At 30.5% G+C, this 25081-nt stretch overlaps 1 protein-coding gene across 3 annotated transcripts in view; it reads right to left on the reverse strand.

Annotated features, from left to right (window-relative positions):
* LOC117178880 (glutamate receptor ionotropic, kainate 2-like) overlaps nucleotides 1-25081 on the reverse strand; it is a 461802-nt gene that overhangs the window by 328025 nt on the left and 108696 nt on the right. The window contains exon 1 of one of the 3 annotated variants that reach the window (XM_033370403.1): nucleotides 9284-9381. The exons of 1 other annotated variant lie outside the window; for it this stretch is intronic. The gene's annotated coding sequence lies outside the window, so the exon portion shown is untranslated. Of the gene's footprint in view, nucleotides 1-8854; nucleotides 8951-9283; nucleotides 9382-25081 lie in introns of those variants that run through there. One more of the 3 variants, XM_033370404.1, reaches the window with a different exon arrangement.

The raw sequence follows: 25081 nt of genomic DNA on the forward strand, positions 1-25081 counted from the left end.
AAGGAGTTACAAGAAAAAGGAAGTTAAAAGCTTCTAAAAGAAGTTAAAAGCTTAAAAAGACACTAAAAAAAAGAAAATCAATTTTTGAAAAAAACCGATTCCACTAATTCTGCTGAAGCAGTCAAAAGGAAGCGGAGAATCACAACTTCTGAACATAAACGAGATAGATGTGGATAATTAAGTAATTTTAGCCAAACTATTTATTTGTCAATGAAAAATAATTGATCAAAAATGTTTCTCTTCACAATTCACTTCTTAGTTATACTATTAAAGTTTAGTTTAATCTGATTTCTTCACCATTTTATCTTCATATGACTGAGGTGCCAATAATTGGGGCCACTCCTGCCAAGAATTGCCTCAACCCTGCCAAGAATAAAATTTTTAGGCAAATGAGCTAATTTCAATTATTTTTACAGTTTCTAATATATATTGAGGTAAATGAAGCTTAGAATTTGATAACCTATTATAGTAGCACTGTGCATATTAGTATTACATTTATCACACATACAATTTTTGACATTAACTACTTTCTCAAAGCCTGAAGTTTGCCTTAAACTGCCAACAATTGGGTACATTACCCTAGGGAAAAAATAATTATTTAAAACAGGAAACTTTCTGTTTGAATGTTCACAAACAACTGAATGATAAAATAGAGGATTTGAAAAATAACTTAGAATTTTCAAATTATTTTTTTATCGCAAACTGTATTGTTGGAGGAGGCGTGGACACAGGTGATCTACTCGGATGGCGGAGGTAGTACAAATAACAAGGACGGTGGAGGGTTAAAAGTCTAAATTTTGCTTAGTAATATATCATGTTTTTCTCAAACACGTATCAAATTTTTAAAATCTTTTTTGCTACTTAGAAGATATTTCTTCTTTTAGAGGATTTTAAGTCAGAGGCCCAACTTTCAATGTGTTTAAATTCCAATTTAAAAATCCTATGTTGAATATTTTAATTTAAAATATGGCACCTTGAAAAAATATCCTATATTTAGAACTCAAAAAATGCTAATAAAATAAGGCTTATTTTTAAGTTATAATTTTTTTAGTTTTATACTTTATACTTTTATACATGTCAAGAAAAGAAACAAATTTTCAATCACATAATTGAATCTTCAACTGAAATAAATTTTAAATAAAATAGTTAACTTTTCGACCGAAGAAATTAATTTTTAACAAAAATGATGAATAACCAAATTTAAAAAAAGGAATTTTTAACAAAGTAATCAATCTTTCGATTAAATATTTAAATTTTCTACTAAATTTCTTAACTATTGTTTTTGGGTGATTTTCAGACGTGAAAATATCTTACTCAGAAAATGGTTTGGACTATATACCCCTTGTAGCTTTGAAGCGCATGAAGAATGTTTATGAGGTTTACAGAAATTATATCCTGTTTAGACAGTGCGAAATCCAAACATTCAACATAACGCAATTAATAATTTTTTACATTCTCATCATTTATGATTGAGAAAGTATTAGAATTGTGTGAAATTGACATCACACTTTTTTAACGGATCTCCACGTTTCGAGACCCCCTGAATCCGAAAATCAGGTTTTTACGATGGCGTCTGTCTCTCTGTCCGTTCAGCCGTTCGTCCATAAACACGATAACTCTCGAACAAATGAACGAATCGAACTCATCTTTGGCACACTTTTTTTAGGTCCTAAAAGAAAGAACGAGTTCGTGAACCAGCCATTTTTCATGAAAAAATAAAAAGTGAGCACATTTTGAAAATTTTTGAGACCACTTTTTTCTGAATTTGAAAATTCTATGTACGGATATTTATAATATTAAAAAGAATAAACAATTAATCCTCCTGAGTTTTCGATAAAAAGAAAATTCTCAGAGTTATAGCGTTTTCAAAATTTTTCTTATCAATCGAAAATCAAAATTTGAAGCCGAAAAACGTACGATATGAAAAAAATTGAAAAAAAGAAAAACATTTATTTTTGAAAGCCCTGCAAGATTATCATAACCAAATTTGGATTTTCTTCAAAAATCGAAAATTCAAATTTCGATTGCACAAAAAATAATGGAAACTAAAAAATTCCATTTTGTGGAAAAAGTATGTAGGATACGAAAAAAGACGAATTAATAAAAATGGTTATCCCAAAATAGATCTAAAATTTCGTTAAGAATCACTTCTTGATAGGACGCGTACTTTTTGTTTTATTCGTGAAAAAAATAAAATAAAAAAATGTGTGGAAAAACGACGAAAGTTACGAGAAAAAAATCCAATAAAACCTGTTTAGAAATGTCTGTCGGAAATGGAGCGCGCAGCGCGAGTGTCACGATGAGAACGTGTACCTCAAAGCCTACAGAGCTTTGAGAAACACACACAATGTGAAGACGCACACAAATACTGCCATCTAAAAGAGATCTTTTTGATAAAGTTTTTTTTCAAGCATTCCAAATGCTAAGAATAAATATCCGAGCGCAAAGCGTGAGGTGTAATTATGTTCGAGTGCGAAGCGTGAGGTAACCTATTATCGACATGCAAGTTATTGCTTTATATTGGAAAAAAAACATGAATTATTTACAAACTTAATTTATTTTACCTTGTGTCGCGTTCAAAATAACCCTTTTAAATTTAAAATTTGGTATAAATAAATTAAATTCCATAATATTACATAGAATTGGAATTCAATGTAATATTATAGAATGCAAAGAATATAAATGGAATGAAATGGAGTAGAAATATTAAAGAAATTCAGTGGAAATGTAAAGAAATTTGAGCAGAATCAATTAGAATTGGAATTCAAATTTATATAAACGCAATACAATTCAATGATATAAATGATTTAATTTAATTTGATTTTAAATGATTTTTACATGGAATCAAATGAAGTACAATTAAACTTAATAATGTACCAAGTGATTTGAACTGAATTAAAGGTTCCTAATTCGGGGTAGATGTAGCGTATTTTAAATGTGAAGTCACAGTTTAAAAAATAGGAATATAAAAAGAGTTTAAAAAAATTCTGCATCTGATAAGCTCACTTTAAAAAGATTTGAACAATTCTCTAGCACCAGATTATGGAAAAACTTGTAATTAATTAGTATTTCAACATTGAGAGCTTGCAGTAAATTAAATTTACTTTAATTTTTGTATAGCCTCTAGAATTCCTATTCCAAATTACCTCAAGGTACTAAAAAAATCTTAATTTATGTAAAAGTTATTATAATAATTAGTATTTAGAAAACGTGATAGTTGTAGTTAGATAATTATTGATTTGAAATAATTCTCAATATGTATTGAAATCTTTGATAAGGAGGAGGTATATACTGATCCAGATTATACTCGTAATGAAACTGTACAGTCTTGAAAGCTAAACCGCACACATTACCCAGCCGCATTAACAAGTCGACATTAGAAGATCTCAGATGAATTGTATTTTTAATTTTCCTGTGATCAGCACATTTTAAAACATACTCAAATCATGTATACAAAAATTTGTATTTTCAATACAGATTTCTTCTTTAATCTCAGAAGGATATTCTCCATAAGGAATAAATTTAAAATATTTATACCAGGTGACTCAAAAAGTTTTTTATTTCGAAACACACAAGAAATATTCATTTTTTATACTTTAAAGATTTCTGCGTCGTCTAAATATAAGTATGTATGTCTATTATTTACTTGAAAATTATGTGAGCTAGTTAAGTAAGGTTGTAAAATACTTTGGGAATTTTTTCACTGTAAGAAATTTGTATTTTTAGCGTATTTTTAAATTCAATATTCATTTCTGTTACCCTGTATGAATATTTTTAATTTTTTTCTTCAAGAGAATATTTTGTTTTTATGATAGAACAAATTCTGTATTTTTGGTTTATTCTCCAATGAACTTCCAAATTATTGTTTGTTCTTTAAAAAAAAATTATTCTGGGCGTATTTCTTCTCTAAACGGAAGAAATTTTATGGGTAGCGTCTTCAAAATTAAAAAACAAAACTGTTTTTCGGGAACTCTAATGTAGGTACTATAAATGTTCGTCTGTCTTCCTTTTTTACGGAAAAAAAAAACAAAAGTGAGTAAAGAGTACAGGAAATATGGTGGTTAAGGACGTGGGCACAGGAAAAGTAGGAGCTGTAAATGTAAGAGGTGAGGGGAGTGAGTGAAAGTGTAGTTTGGATAGTAGGGAAGAGAGGGAAGGGGTACTGGAGAAATGATCATAATCAGGGAGAGGAATTAGGTAGAGAGGGGGAAATTTTTAGAAGGGGAGCAGAGGAAGAATGGGTATTAAGATAAGTGATGAAAGGAAAAGTAGGAGATGAATCTTGGAGTTGGAGAAGTGATTTTAGGGTAATAGGGGATGGGAGAGGAAGTGAAGGAAAGGATGGTGTAAGAGAGGGGAAAGTAAGAGATTTCAGGGGAAGTATTGGAAGTGAGGGTAGGGATAGAAGGGAAATTGATGAAAGGGGTAATATATGAATGAGTGTGAGCAGCGGATTGGAAGTAAACAAGGGATGGGGAAAGAGACGAGTGAGGAGAGGGTGGTAGGGGAAGTAATAAGAGGTAAATTATGGGAGAGGAGAGAAAGTAGGTGAAATATGATGTGGAAAAAGGAAAGGGCAGATTTGAGCATACTAAAAGATTTTGGAAAAACTGAATCGAGAAAGATACTTTTTATATTTTTCCTTAACTATATACCAAATTATATACAATTCAGTAGGCGCTCTTCTATAAAATGATAAAGCGACGCTACTGGTAATATATTGCGTAACGTTGATAGGGAGCTTATTCTGTCAGAAGCGTTTTTGCCCTCAAGACCTTTTTAACCCTAATTCAATCGGATCGAAACCGTAGCGGTGTTACCTGGTGCCAAATGGTTACTAGGTCGGATATGCCATCTCCGAGTTCTCTTATCAAAATCCGTTGACAGTTTTTTACATTTTTGAAGTAATCCTGAAAATCCGGTTATTTAGAAATAAAATTTTTCTATTTTTTAAAATTCATTCTGTCTTAATTAAGTTAATTCTTGAAATTTTAGGATGAAATTTACAGGGAATATTCCTCATGATGTTTTGCACCTAAAAGAATAAATAATATATCAGCATTTTCGTTTAAACAAAATGCATCGACTTTTACCTGCAACATTGCAGAAATTATGCATTCATATTTTCAAGCTTACAGGAAGTTGAGTGTGTTTTCAACAACAATAAAAAAGTTGCAGCAGGATGCTCGTTCAGGAAGATATTAAAAAATTCCATGCAAAGAGTTATTTAAAATAAGTCATCAATAAGATGTTATTAAGGTTTTATTTGCCCTTTTCTTCGCCAATATGTATAAACTCGACGCGTTTAACTTGAAATTGGTACATATTGCATAATATTGTGTATAGTTTATTTCTTATATTCTTTCCTTTTATCCAATATATCCTATCAGTCTACACTTTTTTTAATGAATATGATTTGTAATCAAGAATTTAGTTAATTAAATTTCGACTAAGAAATGATGCACCATCTTGGAGGAAGTTGCATTAACAATGCTTCAGGTAAAAATCTATTCATTTTGTTCAAACAAAAATGTTCATATTTTTTTACTCTTCCAATTTCTTATTAAAATGTTTGCTTTTGAGATAAAAATTTTAAACTGTTTTGAAAATTGACGATAAATGCTTATGGAATCCGGCAACTTAAATGTGCTAAAAATCAGATCTCGTGAAAAAAGTTTTCTATGTCTTTCAGAATTGATATAGTAATATCATTTATAAATTTAGGTAAGAGATCATAATAAATGTCGTATTTAATAGATTCTATTATCTACATTTATAATTTATAAATTTTCTCAGATGTAAAAAAAATTATCTATTTTTAAATAATAATATTATTTATTTCTTGAGAAAGAAAAAAAAAATTATTTTATATCGCGAAAGTTTAAAAATTACGGAAAATTTTTTTTTGTGTCTTCTAACTAATTTTTAAAAACGGGTTGAATTTTCTTTATCATAACTTTTTTTTAAAATATTTTTTCTACAACTCATATGTTTTTAGTTGTGAAAATAAGTAAATAGTCTTTAAATAAGTCTTCAAATTTATTTATTTCTTTTACAAATTTACAGTTTAAATCAGAAAAAAAGACTTTTATAGAGAACGTTTTCCCTAAAACATGAATAATCATCAGAAAATCATCATTTATTGATATCAAACAATTTCTCAAAAATTGGTGAGACATGGTAGCATGAGAAAATTAAATGGCAAAACACATTACTAACACAAATGATTTTTGTAAGTTTTAAAATTTTGACCTTTAAAAGATTTTTTTAATTTTTAAATTAAATCATCAGTAATATTAGGCTGATTCTTAAAATTACAGAAAAACTTTTTTTTTTAAATATCTGACTTTTGGCACGAAAACTACCGTAAGAATGTTCTAGGTATAGAGTCAGATTTAGAATTACTAAATCTATAACCTGATTTATAAAGTAAAAGTAAAACGCTTATCAATTTTTGCAAGAAATTTTAGAAGAGAAACCTAAGCATAAATAATGCAAAAGTATAAGGCTCATGATTGATTAATTAAATGTAGTTATTTGCATATTTTTATTTTTTATTTCGCTTTGGGCAAAATTTGTTCTTTCTATTCAGCTTTCATTAAAAATCTCCTATTCCTTGAAAGATACCTTGCAATTTTATTCGTTAGGATTTGTAAATATTATTTGAATCAGGGATTATAGATGGAAGCATTTCAGGTTATCCTGTTTTTGAAGTAAACAATTAAATAGAGTGAAACTCTTCTATGGCGCCCATTTTGGGGCTGACGTTGGGTGGGAACTAACTCATTATAGCCCACTTTGCTTTTGTTTGTTCACGCCTGAGTGCTCGCCTGAGTTACAGCCGCATATCCCGCGCACCTCGCGCAGCTACTGTTATACCTACCTGCGGCGCGGCGTCAATTCCCGGAAGGGATGTAGAAGGGAGGGCTATTGAAGAGTTTCACTTCAAATAATATTTATTAATAAAAGTGATAAATAAAATTCTGGTAAAACTTTGAAGGAATAGATTACCCACTTGTAGATTAAATTCGAATGAAATTAACAACTTTTGTCTAAAGAGGAAGAAAAGAAATAAGTATGCAAATAATTAAAATTAAATAAACAATTATGATCTTACCTATTTGCTGATTATTTACCCCAAAGAGTCTCACCTAAAATTGTGTTAAAGATAACGAAACTTTTAACTTGACTGTATATACCTGCAAATCCTTAATGGGTAACAATTGCTACAATTAAAGCTCTAGGCGTTTAGCAATCCTCTTAGAAATATTTTACTGATATGGATAATACTTAAAATACCTTTTTTCAATTTAAATTTTATTGTGATTTTAATATAAGCAGACAGCTTATAGATAATAATGGAGGCTCATTTCGCCGCAGGCGATAATTCAACTACTTCAGAAAATAAATCAATAATGTTTTAATAAACGAAGCAATATGCCTCTAGCATTCGACTCTAAGTCACTACCACTATTTACCTTGTCTTATTTTCCAGAATATTAAAGGAAATGGGAAAAACGAAACATTAATACATTCTTTTTAACTTTTTACTTTAGAAATATAAATTTTTGAATAATATCCAATAGTGATTTGAAATTTTATACCTTTTCCATTTAGTATTATATTATAACCTTATTAGTTTACATTAAAAGTAATCAAACTTGTGAAATTAGATGATCAAGCCAAGTAAGAATAGTCCAAAATTATGATAATAAGTTCTTTTTGAAAGAAGGAATCAGATTAATGAATAAGTTTAATAAATATTTTTTTTTCTACTGGAAAATAAAATTGATATTTTACGCAAAAAAAAAGAAAAAAATTGGCGGGCCTATGCCATAATAGTTTATAAGTAATATTTTTATTTTGCCCAACGTTTGTTTAATTGAAAACAAATAATACGCGTGCTAATTTAATTTGGTATATTTTTCTGAAATATCCATTTGTTTATCGAACTAACAAAATGATTAAAAAAAAAAATTCCCGCGCTAATTCCTTTTATTACAAAACTTATATATTTTTCAATGTTCTACTATTTGCAGTGGGCTTCATTGTTTGATTTCACAACTTTGTTTACTTTTAACACAAATAAATAAAATATTGAAACAAACTATTTACGATTACGAAATTTCTTGCATGTTAGAAATTGTTAAAAAGTTATTATTAGAGAACGAAAAATTTCCAGCATAAATTAATGTATTTTAATTCCATTAAAAATAACTCTAGAATGTTATATGTTTGTAGAAAGCAAATTTGATTTCATTTAGCCATTGCGAAGTTATTTAATATCTAATGTAAAAGTTTTATAATCACAGGAATAAAATGGTAGCCTCCAGCTAACTTTTGTAAGCGTCTGTTTAAACTCCATTATAGCGTATTTCATAAATTTCAAATTATTATCTTACAAAGTTACACAATATCCGTATTTAGGAGAGTTCTACATACCTTCTAAGTTGGATTATTATACATCGCAAATTACCTAAGATACTCGACTTTTAGTAGCGATTTTTTTCTTTTTACTTGCTTCATAGCAGATTCTTTTCTTCTATGGGTATTAAGAATATTTTTCTACTTTTCTTTCAGCATTTTGCGGCGCTGATACTAACGAGATGGTTCTCCTTTCGAAAATCGAATGAAAGGCGGAGTGGAAAAATCACAAGACTACTTCTATTTGATAACCATATAATGCAGTCTTTTATCAGGGAGTTTATTTTACTTTTCCATAAGGACATCCTGTCATACAGGTTCTCTTCGAGCTCCTTGTCTCATCTATAAAAAGGTATTCTATTTGTACCTTCTCACCTGACCAGGGTACTCCTTAAAGGTTGGGACCCTTTAACTTCAAATTCAAACTTACATTGTTACCAGTAACAATAGAATGTTGCAACACTACCGTCCGTCACCGCACGGCCATTACTCTACCAACCAGCACCGTTGCGATCACCAATACCATTGGCTACTGCACGAGCATCACATCACTAACACTTAATGCGCGAAATAACACCTCCATTACCCACCGCATGACCACTGCACCACCGCACGAACACCACACTACCGCGCGCACTGAAGTATAATTTGTATATAATTCTGAATACCATCTAATTTTTAAATCCCACACGGAGTCAGTGTGGCCAATAAAAGCTTTCCCTTCATTTAGATGTCCTGTGTTTCAGATAAGTTTGCGCGTCGGTAACAGCGGTAATTCGCTACTGCGAATCTTTATTGATCAAAGATGAATGATGAATTGTATAGAAATTATACTATAAGAAAAAGAATAATAAATTACAAGCATATTATATTCAGAAGAACCATTTCTTCGGTAATAGAGTTCGTCTGCCACTGTATTGTGATTCTATAGGAACAGAAAGGAATGTGAAGATTCTAAGCTGCGTTCTCTTCGAAAAGTCAATTGCATTATGCGATGCACCTGCAGGCACCGTGCGTTGCACTTTCAAACTACCGAGATGAATGCGAAGTTGAATAATGCATTGAGTTCCAACCTTGCATTAATGTTCATTATGAGTATAAATTTTCCAAGTGGCATCTTCAAAAACCTTTGGTAACCGTATTTGTGATCTAGGAGGTATTTTTGTCCAGCTTCAACCCTAATTGTAGAAATATGCTTCCATGAAACCATATTCTGAAAACGATTTTGTTGAATCAACAGCAATTTTTGTGTTCAACTTTAAAGTATGGACAGTAAAATATTTGGTTAATAGAAAAAAAATTTTGGTTTAAATGACCTAATCTTTTGATAGATTAAGTATTTAGCTGATTCCACCAAAAAATTTGGTTGGATCTATCAAATATTTTGTGGAATCAACAAGAATTTGATGGAATAAAATTTTTATGTATATCTAAGAAGTTTTTTTTGGTTCAAGAATATTTGTTTCTTAGCGTATTTCTCATTTACTTCATTGTAAGGTTAGGTTATCATGGAAGCTGGGGTGGTCTTTATTTTACTTTTTTTTTGAAAATCGTTTAGTCGTATACGCGATTCTGCTACAAATGCGTCACAATTGAAAAACCCACGCTTTTGAAGTTGCCCACAAAATTAACATGTGAAAAATTGTGCAAAATTTTTTAAGAATCCACTTAATATTGGATTTTTTTCAAAATTCCGGATTTCTGGGATGATCGGATACTTTCTGAAATATAAACTTAAAAACTGTAAAAAAGCTATTTTGTACTATTTCCTGAAAAAATTACTTAAAAAAATATATTAGATATCCTAAATGTTTAAACATTTAAGTTAAGTTAATGACATATATTTTTTTTAGCATTACTATAATAATGATACACTACTATATCCATTACTATAGTAATGAAACGTTTCATGGGAACTTTCGGAACGTTCCAGGAACGTTCTCTGAGCGTGTAAAATGTTCGGCACTTGGGAACGTTCCAGGAACATTCCACTGGAACGTTCCCAAGCGGCGGACATTTTACAAGCTCAGGGAACGTTCCTGGAACGTGCTAGCAGGGTAATGTTATGGTAAGCATTAAGTGTCTGGGTTGATATTTAAATATTAATTAGTTATGTTTGTATAGGATATTCTATTATTTTAAAGAATTTACAAAATTTTAAGAAATTCTGAAAAATATTTTTAAAAATTAATTAAAAATCAATTCATTTCAATGAATTTTGTATAAAAAACATTTTAATGAATTCTAAGGTATTTTAAGAAATTTTGCAACATGTTAGGGGCTTTATTAATTCTTTAAAGATTTTAAAAATACCAAAAGGATATGAATTGGTTCTTATTTATTTTAACAGATTTTCAAGATTTCTAGATTTTCTAAGGATTAACATCAATTTTATTTCAAGCGATTTTTACAGACTGTTCGACGATTTAAGGGACTTGAAAAAATTGATAGGCTTTTAAATGATTTAAAATATTTTAGTTAATTAAAATAGTTAAAAAATATTTTGATACATTTCAAAATTTTAAAGGAATATCAAACAATATTTGCAGGTCTGCCATTTCTCATGAAATTTGCTTTCGGTTCCTGCTTGAATCCAAGTTTTTTGTGTTACTTAATTTAGTTTTCAGATTTTTTGAATGTATTACATATTAATAGTAAAAACATAATAGCAGTGATAATCAAAAACAATAAATTATCTGACCTTAAGAAAATAAAATGGTTTATATCTCTCGTCAATAACTCATTAATAGTCTCAGGCCTGCTTACACCAGATTAGTTTTTATTACCAATAAAATAAAAATTAAATAGCTTTTACGGCATTTTTCATGAAGAATGAAGTATAATTCTAAGTAAAAATGCGCAATAATATTCAGATAGTTAATTAAAATTAGATAACGCATACAAATAACTCAGTAGAATAAGATAACCGATTCTAATGTTTACTCTCGCTCAACATCGTTTAGAACATTCATAATTAATCAGAAAAATTATTTTGGAAATGAAAAGAAGCGACAGTGCTTTAAATTCAAAACTTTGCGACTTTACCCAACTTTGACTTATATGTTATTGCTTTCATTTCACTCAACTAATTTAAGAAAATTGTTTCGAAGTAAAATGATTAAAGTTTTGACTACACAGAAGAAATTCAGCTGACATCAATTTTCGAAATTTCCTTACATCATCAAATAGCATTAAATTCATTTTAACTTTGAACATCCTAACATCATTAAAATGTGTATTTACAATTTCGCGGAGCACGTCATGGGATTAAACTGGAATTCAATGATATGTAAATGCGCTGTTTTGAATTTAAACCGCAATAAATTTGACAAATACTTGAAATAACTTAAATTAATTATAATACCTTCAAATAGTATATGAATTTATGTAACTATTACACAAGTTAAGTAGTGAAAAGATTACTTTTACCTTCAATCCAATATTTTGCAATTATATACTGCTTGCTCTTAAAATTGGAAATTGAGAAAACGAGATGAAATGCACCATAAAAAGTATATTTACGTAATTCAAATAGGCCATAGGCGTACTTATATCTTATAAAAATTAGATAATGAATACTATAAATAGTATTATAAAACATGTCGTAGAACATAAATCCATTTAAGAAATTATATTTCGTGCTTAAATTTTGGTTGCTTCTGTTTGAAAATGGTCAATAAAAATATAACTGAAATGTTTATTTGGTAGATATTTAAAATAAAAATAGAGAAATAATGATTAACGATTTTGATGTATGAACGGTAATTCGAATCTGAAAAATTTTTAAAATGAGGATGAATAATTTACACCTATTGGAAGTTGCTTATGAGGGTAATTTTCAAGAAGTTTACCATTGTAGACAATGATATTATGGAGACATATGAGTTTTCTAAATAGGCTAAAACTTTTTTTAATAAGCCTAATCCAAACGAGTATGAAAATATAAAATAAAGGGATCAAGAAACGTGTCAGTGGTAGATATCAATTTATAGCGTTACTAAAAATTATAGGCAAACTAATCCCCCTTATTATTAATAGTTTGAATAATTTTTTTGAGGTTTATATTGAAATAGAAATGATTCTTGACTAAACGAAAAGCTTATGGAACAGACTTTAAAGTTAATTTAAAAATCACCAAGTCTAAAATATTGAACTCTACTCTTGACTTTGATTTTCGTTAATTACATATTAAAGCTATCTATCAATTTCAAATAAAAAAAAATAATGTAGTGGGCCTTGGACTTAAAGTTATAAACTTTTTGTCAATTACCCATAAACATTTCAAAGCCTATCGATAGAATGAGATAGAATTGCATAAAAATGCAGTTTAGATAATTGCATCAAATAAAAATAGAAAATTTGGAACTGCACACTCTTTAATATAAGCACCCAACCCCTTTCCCCTTGGGGGAGAGGAGTTTACTTACATTTAATGAAAATTTACGGATTGTTTGAATACAATAATTTATTAACTTTCATTAATTATTACCTCGCTCTTACTAAAAAGCGGATAAAAAGTTTGAAATTTCAGAGAAAACCGCAGTTTCCTTGCACTACTCTAAGAAAATATAATTAGGATCAATAATTAATAGTTTAAAAAATTATTTCTCTCAAAATTGATTAATTATTACCTGCTCTTAATCTAAGAGAAGATGGTTTTAAACAAAAATACATTTTTCAAGGAAACACTTTGTTAAATTTGATGACTTATTACTTCAATTTGACTAAGAAGTTGCCAAAACTAAAGAAAAGCTTCTTTAATAAGAGCAAAATTATGAATGGAACAAAAAACCATTTCCTTAAAATGAAAAAAAAAAAATATTTAAAGCAATAAAACTATTCTTTTATCCAAATGAATATTCTTTAAATAAAAAAAACCTTTTTCTTACTGCAGTAAATACAAATTTTCTATTCTTCATAAAAGAGAATATTATTTGGAAACAAGTAAATTGCTTAGAAGATTATGTTTGTGAAATTTATTTAATTATCATCTCAATCCAAATGAAAACCTAACAAAATTTAAAAATCTCAGAAAACCCCGCAACCTTTTAGCATTGCTCTAGGTGAAGATAGTTTTAAAGAGTAATACATTTTAAAAAATCCTTTATTCCTTTCATTAATCATTGCTTTGGTCCAACTGAAAATATGCCAAAAATGTGAAAATTTCCAGTGAAATCGCAACTTTTTAGAATTATTCAAAGAGATAATTATTATAAATAGTTATATTTGACTGGGGCTCGAAACAAGATATGCAAAAAGTTGAAATAAAATAAAAAATAAAAAAAAGTTTTTTTTCGAAATTTTTAAGAAAATATGTTTCAAACCCTGAAAGATTTTTTTTCTCAGTAATACAATTTTATGTTGTAATGAAAACCCCTAAAAGAACTTTATTAAACAGTTTTGATAACGTGAAAAAGTCTAATGTAAAAGTTATTGAGAATGTTCGTTTATGTTCTTCATTGGTTTATCTATGATACCATACAATTGTTTTATTGAAGAAAAAATCTTTAAGGATTTTTTAATATATTTTCGCAAAATGTACGAAAATTACTCGAGATACGAAAAAGTCTTAAGAGACATTTTTCTACAACTTTTTTAGAAAAACAATTTCATTTTTTGTTTTACTTTTTTTGCATCTTATGCTGGTTTGGCAGAAATGTGAATTTTTTTTTCTGGCCAAAAAAATTCTCTCTTATCACCAGAGCGTGAGAAAAGAGCAGAATATCATGAACGACTGTAGAAGAAAATCTAGAAAAGAGGTGGAATTTTGAATAAATTTCCTGAATTTTTTCAGAAAAACCGCCGCAATTTTGTCAGTTTTTAACTTTTTTTGCATTTTACAACGAATTTCGTAAGAGAATAAGAAACTTTATCAGAATCAGATAGGAACAGTGAAATAAATATATGGTATTAATAAGTATCACACTTTTGCCAAAAATGTTGACTATTGTTTTCAATTTTTAAAATTAAAATAGTAATCAATTTGTCACCATTTTTTATTTTGTACAAAGCGGTGAGATACTTATGGTCTTATTCTCTTTAAAAAATAAATGATTTGATTGACAACAAATTCTGTCACCTGAGCATAGCTTATGTGGGCGATTTGAAATTAATTTGGTCAACAGAATCAAATTGATCTAGAAAATAACATCAAAGTATTATAAAATTGTGGTTTTTATTTGTTACATAGTGTAGTTTTCAACTATTCGCTAGGTTTGCATACCTGGCATTTTTGTATAAAGGTTCATTTCCTCTTTCAAAGATAGAGGAAACCTTCACTGTAGATTAATCGATTTAAAGTGTGGTAATTTCAAATGAAGTAATAAGCGAGTAGAGCTTGAATGTTAAACGTCAGTTATCATCATAGGATCTTATCACATGAATATAGTCGTGGAATTTGCATGTCTAACGATTCAGTTAACGAGAGATGTTTCGAAACCATACTTAAATAGAATTGCCTCGTTAAGACAAATGTAAAGAAATTCAGTTTAATCAAAATGAAGAGAGTTGGTACTAATATTTTATTAAAATTATCTGCTTTAATATCTATATCTTGAAATAATCATTTATACTTTCTTGTAACCTTCTGACTGAATTAAAAAAATTAGAATACGCTAGGGAAGCGTCCATTAATTACGAAAGGCTTTTATTATTTTGGGGGTGGGGCGGGGGGGGGCTTTCTTCAAATTACATTGTAACTATTTTGAACATTCTATAATTATTTTTTTTAATATTGTTCATTACTTCATATCACAAGTATAGATCATCTTCCGAAATGTCTTTGAAACGATTGAAGTCCTTTGAAATTCCATTTAATATTTTGAAATCTTAAAAAATCCTGTAAACTTTGTGTAAACTTTGTGTCGTTAAAATTTGTTAAAATACTGTGAAATTTTCGATAATCTTTTTTAAATTCTTTTAAGTTTCTTCAAATCATTAAACCACCATTAACTTCCACTGACATCCTTACAAATTCCTGTAAATATTTTAGTATCTCGTGAAACCTTTTGAAATCCTTTATAATCCCATGAATTCTTTTGAAATATTTCGAAATATCTTAGAATATCTTGAAATTTTTTAAAATACTTATTAATATTTTTAAATCGTTTAAAATTTGTAAAAGCTTTGATATCTTCTGGAATCGTTTAACACACATGTGGTGGGCGTCTCAGAATTCTTAAAAATCTTTGCAATAGGGTGGGGGTTAAAGGGGGGTGGGTATAAAATTCAAAAAATCTTCTTAACGTAATTAATGAAAGTTACTTGCACAATCATTATGTACTATTAAAAAACATACTAATATATCAATGTTCAAGTTGAAAACAAGAACATGCAAAATTGAGAGAAAATTGCCATAATTCAATATTAAATTGAATAATGTAATCGTATAATAAAACTAATAGCAACATAAGTTCAAGAATACAATTTTTTAAATAATAAAATGCAAACGACGCTTTATATTATATTTTGAAAATCTACGTATTTAGGGATATAAGATTTCCTTTTTCTTATATCTATATATGTTATTATCTTTATCATTGGATTATATTATTCAACTTTTTTTTTAATAATGGTCATTTTGGACCATTTTTCACTGCTAATATCCCAGAAAATATATGCAAAAATTCTTTAAATTTATACTTACGTATAATATTTACTTAGATATTTATTGACTTTATTTATTTATTTTATACAAATAACCACATTATGGAAGCATAATAAAAATCTTAATTTTAATTTTTTGATGAAATTATGAATAAACTTTACAATTACGCCAAAAATAATTCGACTAAAAAAATATTTTATTAATTATGTTAATATCCAGTGTGTCAAAATACATGGGTAATTTATAGTGTAGGCAATTAAAAACAAGTCTATTTCTAAGTACTGGAATTTAAATATAATTGATAGGAATATTTTGTCAAGATGGGACATAGCCAACTATAAGCGAGTAATTTTTTTTTAATACTGGAAATGCGGTCAAATTTATGTCACAAAGTTAATAAAAAGTATTTTTTAACTTTTAACAATGACATTTTCAAGTATTTACATAGCAATGTTCGTAATCAGCACATCAGAATATATGGAAAAGGATGATGAAGAAACTTGAAATATAAAAAAGTATAATTTTTTCAAATTTCGACCTGCAAAATGAATTTTGCTGTTTCTTTCATGCTTGTATTCATAATAAGTGCATCAAGATACATCCATAAATAATGTTTAATGCAAATAATTCACTAATTGACCGATACGTTTAATAAAGATAAAAAATGTATTTTCAATGCGATATTCATTGATGTAACCTGCTGATCCAAAAAATATAGCTATTTCACATACTTTTAAAAAATTTGAATTAAAATAAGGCTTGGTTTAATTTTTGACAAATTTAAAATGTTTTACTCTAAAATAAATTTTGTTCTTAGGAAATCTCAGAACTTGTTGCCGATTTCCTTGCATAACGTTGAAAAAATATGTAGGGCGCAGATAAGGTTAGTAAAAAAAAAGTATTTTCTGGAAAGTAAAAACGCTCTTTGATTAAAAAAAAAGATTAGTCAATAATGAAGTTTGAATCAAAGAATAATTCAACGAATCTATATTTTTGAGTAAATTTTCTATTCGTATCAACAAATAAAGTAAAAATTATAGGCGCCATCAATGAGGATATCTTTTATGAGTTTTAAGAAAAAAATTGAAATAAAATTTTTGATTGAATTTTTAATGTATAAGAGTTTGAAAACTACTTTTTTTCAATAGTTAAATATTTCCATTTGACATGCCCGAGTAAAAATGCTTCGACTTGAGTTCGACTTGGTCATGTCTTGAGTTCGTCTCCAAAACATCGAGGTCTGGCTGTGTCTCAAAACTGAGTCGAGACATAGGCCTTCGTCTTACTTTTATCATCACTACAGGTGAGACGGAGTTTATTTATCTCAAGCCGAGCCTTGTCTTGGCTGAGATTATTGAACCAGTTTTGGCCCATAAATGATATTAAAATTGATGAATGAAAAATTTGTAATTATTAATTCAGTTATTTTTAATTTAAAAATTCAGAATCCGTGGGTGTGAACGAGTAAACCCTTAAATATTTTCATCAAAAAAACAAAAATTGTAACTTTCTAGAAGGATTTCCTAAGCCGTTAGAAATGCGTAAAAACAAACAACATTTTTGGTATCATCGAAAAACCAAGTTTAATAAAGTTAAAAATCCGTAAATAACACAGCCACAAAAAAAAAGTGAGCGGATCTGGTAACAAGACACACGTATTCCTATGGATTTTGGGGCGCTGAATTCAAATTCGGTATCAAAAATCACCCATCACGTCATGGTTGAGCCATAACCTCAAAAAATGACGAAAAATCATGCACTGAGGCAAATAAATTTCAAAAAAATGCCAGTGATGCAAATTTTCACTTCAAAAACATGTCGACAACTGTAAAGGATCAACCCTTGCCTGATATCTACTTATTTAACATACCTTTACCCAACAGAACCTGACCTCACCTAACCTGAATTAACAGAAATTTATTGAACTACACGTAAAGCTCTGGAAGCATATTTTCCCAGTAGCAAATGTGTGCTACATCGAATGGGTCAACTCGAACCTAACCTAGAAATAAATCTAAATTAGCCTAACCTAACCTATCCTAACCTCACGAAACACAATTAAACTGATTGTGTTGTCTCGTTGTGTTTGCGGTACCGTTTGAATCAGCTTGGGCTTAACTTGCAAAGAGGTAAAACCTATCCTAACCTAAAAAAAACTGACCTAACCTAACTTAACTTCACGTAACACAATTAAACTCATTGTGTTGTCCCGTTGTGTTTGCGGTACCGTTTCATTCAGCTTCGGCTTAACCTACATAGAGGTTTAACCTATCCTAACCTATCAAAACCTGACCTAACCTAACCTAGCAGAATGAAATTCAACCACACGTGTAGCTATGTAAGCCTACGGTTCTCAGTCTTAAATGTGTGTTATATTTCATAGGTTAACTCGATCTTAACCTACAAATGAATCTAATTTAACAGAACCTAACGAAATTTTGCTTAACGCAACACAACTTAACTTAAGTGTTCCCGTTGTAACACAATAAAATTCATTTCATTGTACTACAGGTGGTTAAAAATTTAGACGCACATTACTCATTTGAAGAAACTTAGAACTACAAGTAGAATTGACCCCATTTCAATTAACCTGACAATATTTGTATCAATTAAAATGCAGAACTGTAACTTAAACATGCAAATGAATAAGAGTTTTATTCAAAAATTTTTTCTCTCTGCTTTTCTTAAACTTAAGGGATATATTTGTACTAGCTTTTGTGTTTAGATTTTATTTTGCTTTTTATCGTAATTAAATTAGGTCAGGTTTTGTTAGGCTTGGATAGGTTAAACCTCCATGTAGGTTAAGCCGAAGCTGAATGAAACGGTACCGCAAACACAACGGGACAACACTATCAGTTTAATTGTTTTTCGTGAGGTTAGGTTAGGCTAGGTTAGATTTATTTCTAGGTTAGGCTCGAGTTGACCCATTCGATGTAGCACACATTTGCTACTTGGAAAATATGCTTCCAGAGCATTACGTGTAGTTCAATAAATTTCTGTTAATTCAAGTTGGGTGAGGTCAGGTTCTGTTGGGTAAAGTTATGTTAAATAAGTTGATATCAAGCAAGGGTTGATCCTTTACAGTTGTCGACATGTTTTTGAAGTGAAAATTTGCATAACTGGCATTATTTTGAAAATTATTTGCCTCAGTGCATGATTTTTCGTCATTTTTTGAGGTTATGGCGCAACCATGACGTGATGGGTGATTTTTGATACCGAATTTGAATTCAGTGCCCCAAAATCCATAGGAATACGTGTGTCTTGTTACCAGATCCGCACACTTTTTTGTGTGGCTGTGCAAGTTGATTTAATATACATATTGTATAAAAATATATGATTGTTTAACCATTAACAAAGATTAACTCTTATGACTGTTAGAAATACTCTTTTCTTTAGGGCAGGTATACGCTCGAAATTATAAATCGCACGTATTGGAGTCATAAAAATTTGACTCAAAAGATAAACTTATGTCTTCAAGGCATAAAAACTTGCATTTTTATTCGGAATGAGAACATTAAAACTTTTTGTAAACGCAAAGATAAATTTTTATTTAAGAGCCCCTAGGGTAGTATTTCATTCTTTAGACATTTAATTATTTATATTTTTTAATTATTGCAAAAGTATTCACGGACAGAAATAAACAATATCATTTTTAAAGATGAAAAAAACTATTCTCAGATTATTTAAATAATCTTTATATAATAAATATAAAATAATATAAAATATATAAAAATAAAAAAATATAAAATAATATAAAATAATATAAAATATAAAATAATTTTTATGCAAGTGTTGTTAATATGTATTTGTTTTATATATAATAGTTCCAAAAGTATTTATGAAGATAAAAATGTCTTGCAATATTGAACATTATGGCTAATATATTTGTTTTTTAATTATTCTCCTTGTTATTCACTTTGCTTTAATAGAGCGCCGATAAGAAGTTTAGATTTAACTCAGAAAAATAGTTTTTATGTCAAGAATTCTTAGATAGGATAAGTTCGTTTAAACAAAAACAGCTTCTGGTGCTAGGAAAAACATGATTTTCAATTTATAATAGCGATCATTTGATGAGGGTTTTCTTAAATTATATGAAACTCACGGAAAACTGGTTTAACACTAATTATAACTTAAATATGCATTCAAGGAATTTTTACACACTGTTTTTACAATGCAGGGAAAAAATGGTAAATTTCCAATAATAATATAAAACATTAATATTTTTTGGGCTAATTTTCTTTGGATTTGAAAATTTAAATAATTTTTTTAGCACATTAGGAACTGAGAAGTATGGTGCACTAGCAATTTTATGCTGAACAAACTCATGCCCCCGAATAAAAAGTAATAATTTTCAATTGCCTACATACGTCAAAAACTCAAATAAAACATTTTTTTAAATTTCTTCCTTATACTTCTAATAGACGTCCAAATAATGATTCCATTATTGTTTAAATAATTGGATGCTACGGATAAAAAAATGCATGTAAAAATGAAAATCATGTTTCGACTTTTCTAGATGAGAATGCAGTCCTACAATGTACAATAAATAAAACTAAATAAAATATTTCAAAAAGTAATTTTCGACTGCTCAAAATACAAAATCACTGTTCTTTTTTCTTTTTCTGTTTCTTAATGTCACTTTTCTAATTGTAATATTTCCTGACTCTTTCGCGTTTTATTGTTAAGTAGACTAATAACTTCTTATCATTATCTTATGTTTGGATAAGCTATATGAAAACAAAGTAGTAAAATTGTGAAATTTGACAATGAGCAAATAATCTCAGGAAAAGAAGATAACGACTAGTATAAATACTCTCATAATTTTATAAAATTTCATCAATTTGTTGAATTATAAATTAATAAGCACTAAAAATTGAAGAAAATGAAGACCATAATTAGTAGTATAGTTATTACTTTAGTGATTTTCCTTAATTTTATCAGTAAGTACGAGTGTATAAAAATTAATAATTTAATGTCGCACCTATAAATTATAGCCCAGCTTCTTAAATTTCAAAAAACTTTGATTTGAATTTGATTTACTTTTTTCACCGCTTGACAATGGGTTACCTCGCACTTCGTGCTCGGATATTTACATTTATTCTTTGCGTTTAGAATGCTCGGATGGAACCGGATTAGATTCTAGTATATATATGCGTCTTTATATTCTGATTTTTCTACTTAATTAATTATAGTTAAACACTAAGCTGCTCAAAGTTTTGTAGGGTTTGAATTACACATTCTTATCGCGACATTCGCGCTGCGCGCCCGATTTTTGAAGGACGTTTGTAAATGTATATTTCCTGAGTTACCTTAAAATAAAAAACTTCAATCATTTCTTTAGATATTCTTCCCTATCTTGTGTTGTTATGCTAACAATCGAATATTTGTTTTCATATTATTTTTGATAGAAGCATTCGGCGCTTCGTCATTTCTACGCGGAAGATTCTGTTTAACTTTTCAAGGTCGGTGTTAGACCATTTGATGAGCCCGAATGAGTACGTGAGGACAGGGATGACATGGGTGTTGATTGCCCTGTTATTTTGCGGAGTTAACAGAACTTTATATAATCAATATAAGTCTCGTACTGAAGGCGGTCGTTAGGCTTGTCTTAACTATCCTATGCTGAATACCATTAGATTCAAGAATAGCCAGATATTTAAATGATTTGCCTGCAACCATTGCTTTAATATCATTTTCAAACTTATTCTTAAACTCTGCTTTGAATAGTTCCCCTCTGACTAAATGCACTGTTCTGCATTTGTCTAGTCCAAACTCCATGTGGATATCATTGGAAATCTTTTTTGTGACATCGATCACTTGATGCTGTTTCTGGGCTGAACTAGCGTACAGCTTTGAGTCATCTATATACAGAAGATCGGTCTTTTGATGACCATCCTCATTATCATGAATTCTGAACCCATGAGACATGCTGATTAGTGCTTTGCTCTATGGCTTCAAAGCTATACAGAACCATAGTGCACTAAAGGAATCTCCTTGAAATATACCCGTCGTAAGGCGTATTGATTTAATTATCCTTGGTATCTCATGATCGAAATACTTGATTCTTGTACCCCAGAACCTCATCGCATGACTAAGAAAGTCAATAGTGTGAGGGCAGATTTTGTCAAGTTTTAAGAATTTAAGCAAATAGTCATGCGACACGGCAGGAAACGCTTGCTTTGCAGTTAATGCATGCCATCTGTAGGTTCCTTTGATGCTTACAAGCTTGAGTCATGGCAGCAGCGTCTATAGTGAATAGTTATTTACAGTATTGCGAGTTTTTACAACATCCTTTTTTGATCTTCTATAAGAATGTCATTCTCGTTGCAATGATAATACAGCTTATCTGCAATCATAGATGTAAGACATTTATAAATTGCTTTTAGATAGGCTATCGGCCGAAATTCAGATAGATTTTGAGCGTCTGGTTTTTTAGGTAACATATACGCAGTACTCTAGAGCATAAAGCCTGTCATCAGATCTGGGTATTCAATGATCTTCTGAAAATACCTTGCTATGGCAAGATGCGCAGTCGTCAGGTACTTGTACCAGAAGTTGTGCACTATGCTCGGACTTGGAGCTTTCCAGTTATTTGCTCTTTTCAAGACTGCTGATACATCTGAAGCTGTGATGTTTGTCAACTGCATTTCAGGGCTATTGCTTGTCCTTGATTTCTCCAGTTTGAACTACGCAGTATCCAAATTGCATCTCCTCATTTTTCCCCAAACACCTGACCAGAAGTTAGTCATATCTTCCCATTGAAGGACTTCAGTGTCTTGCTGGTTATTTTGCTTTACTCTCAGTTCGCGAGAGAACCTTCTTTCATCTGTTTGAAAGTTTCAACTTTGTTGCCTTCGTGCACTGCTATTCTTGTACCGACGCAGTCTGGCATAATCTGACCCAATATTGCTGGTGCTAATGTCTTAATGTGCCAAGGATGGATAATTTTAGTAACATGGTTTATCAACTTTCTGAATCTATTTCCTTTTTTATATTGAGTTAATCGATCCAATTTGCACCTTGATTTGTTGAAATCCATATTCAAAATGATCCTGCATGGTGGATTTCGATCCCTTGATGGGACCAAAACTGCATTTGCAGGCTTAGTCTTGAGGCCCAACGTTCTGACGGTTGCTACATCTGCACAGTATAAAAGAGTTTGCACTTCTAACGCAGTTTGTGTTACGTTCAAGTACGTACGTAAAACCTTGCTCTTAAGGTGTTCAATTAATGCACGCGGATCATTTGTGAGGTTCATTTTAGGCAGAAAATGCCTCAGTGTTGGTTCTACATATCTGAACTCTAGTAAAGCATGCACAAAATCCTTTCAAGGTGCTGGAGTTGTTAAGGGATTTTGCTATCCACATCATCGTATCTCATCGATCCGGTATATGATGTTCATCATCCCTAGCACTTATGCCTTCAGCTTCAATCAAGCCTTCGTTGTCCACATCTTCCAAGGGGAGTTCATCAATAGGAAGCTGCGGTTCCACTTCCATTTTGATGGCAGTTATTTCAACAGCCGAAAGCAATCTGTTTACAGATATTGAGCGTGTTTGATCTTCCAAATTATGCTCGTTTATTTTTGTGACTAGCTCTGGGTATTTAAGTAAGAAAAGTCTATGATGTTCTCTTCTCACATTTTGCCCACATTTCTCTGCCAAAAATTAAGGCGCGTTACATCTCTGTTCATATGGTATGTCCATTTTCGTTGCTTTTATGGTTGCTGAACCTCTGCTTCCGCCTCTGGTTGCATAACGTCATCCACTTCTGGAGGATGTGGTGGTGTTGGAACATCAACAGGCAGGGGAATAACACCTATTGCCCTTGCTTGACCGTATGACGCGGCTTCCTCTAACTGATGTTCATTGCCACTGTTCTTCCGCGACAAATCAACCTGTTGTTTAATCTCCATTGTTCGGTCTCCTGTTATGTGTAGATTATTCCTGATGTCCTTCACCTTAGCGATAGGATCTCTTAGTGCGACTTTTTGTGTATTAGGATACTCTACAGAAAATTTCGTTCTTAAATTGTATGCTTTATCCATTTTCGCTTCAAACTTCGGACTTTCTTAATAGAGACGCACCAATTCCTCTTTTATTGTAGTATCCCACTTGATGCTCTCTCACGGTATTTCTGTCGAGATGGTTGGCTACAAATTGTTAGCGCTAGCCAAATCATCCTTAGGAGGCACAGTTGATGTTTTAGCGCTTACCGTTTGTCGCAGATGTTCTTGCTGGCCAGCTGTTTGATTAGTGAGATCTGCCTGTCCATACCGCAGCTTAATATCGCTATCGACCCACACGCTGTGGCCCCCAGCTGTGTCCTCAAGGGCGCTCCGACAATCCTTGGGAACTGACAAGCTTTTCAAAATTTTGAATATACTATTCATATTTAATTTATGGCTTTGGGTGTCCTTCCTACTCCCTCTCCAATTCGTTATCAGCCTATCTGGCATGGGAAACCCTGTCAGTAGCAGTGCTATCGCCAACATAGCCATCAAAATCCTGAGATGAAAGCTCAAGTCCTACCGTGGCACAATGCAATATATGGTGGAGGGATATATGGTGTTATTTATTTAAATAACACGTTCGTTCCGTAACACTACTTTGATCCAGGTCGCTGATCAATCATTCTTGCAATCACTACAGGCGAAGAGTTTTACAAAATCATTATATTAAGGTTTCCAGTCCACGCTATTAGTGTCCAAGGTTATTCTTCTCGGTCGTCATACATTCCAATGACACTTTTCATCATGCACTTCTGTAATGTTATTTGCGCAACACTTTTCTATTCTGGCATACCTCTGTAGCTTCCTTTACAACCGTGAATTTCCTCACTCAAGCTCTTGTGTTTCTATGGCTTCTTATATGTCTTAGAAGTAGGGTCTCATTTACATATTTTAATCACTTTTTCTTCGGTCGGACTCGGGATACGCTACCCTTTACCTTACCTCGATATAATTGTTTCGTCGGTCGTTGAACTTCTATTCTGTCAATATTCCCAAACAATGTCAACAAATTTCTTTCACTCTTTTCAAACAGTGTATTC

Source organism: Belonocnema kinseyi, chromosome 8 (genome assembly GCF_010883055.1).
Source record: "Belonocnema kinseyi isolate 2016_QV_RU_SX_M_011 chromosome 8, B_treatae_v1, whole genome shotgun sequence".
Taxonomy (NCBI): Eukaryota; Metazoa; Arthropoda; class Insecta; order Hymenoptera; family Cynipidae; genus Belonocnema; species Belonocnema kinseyi.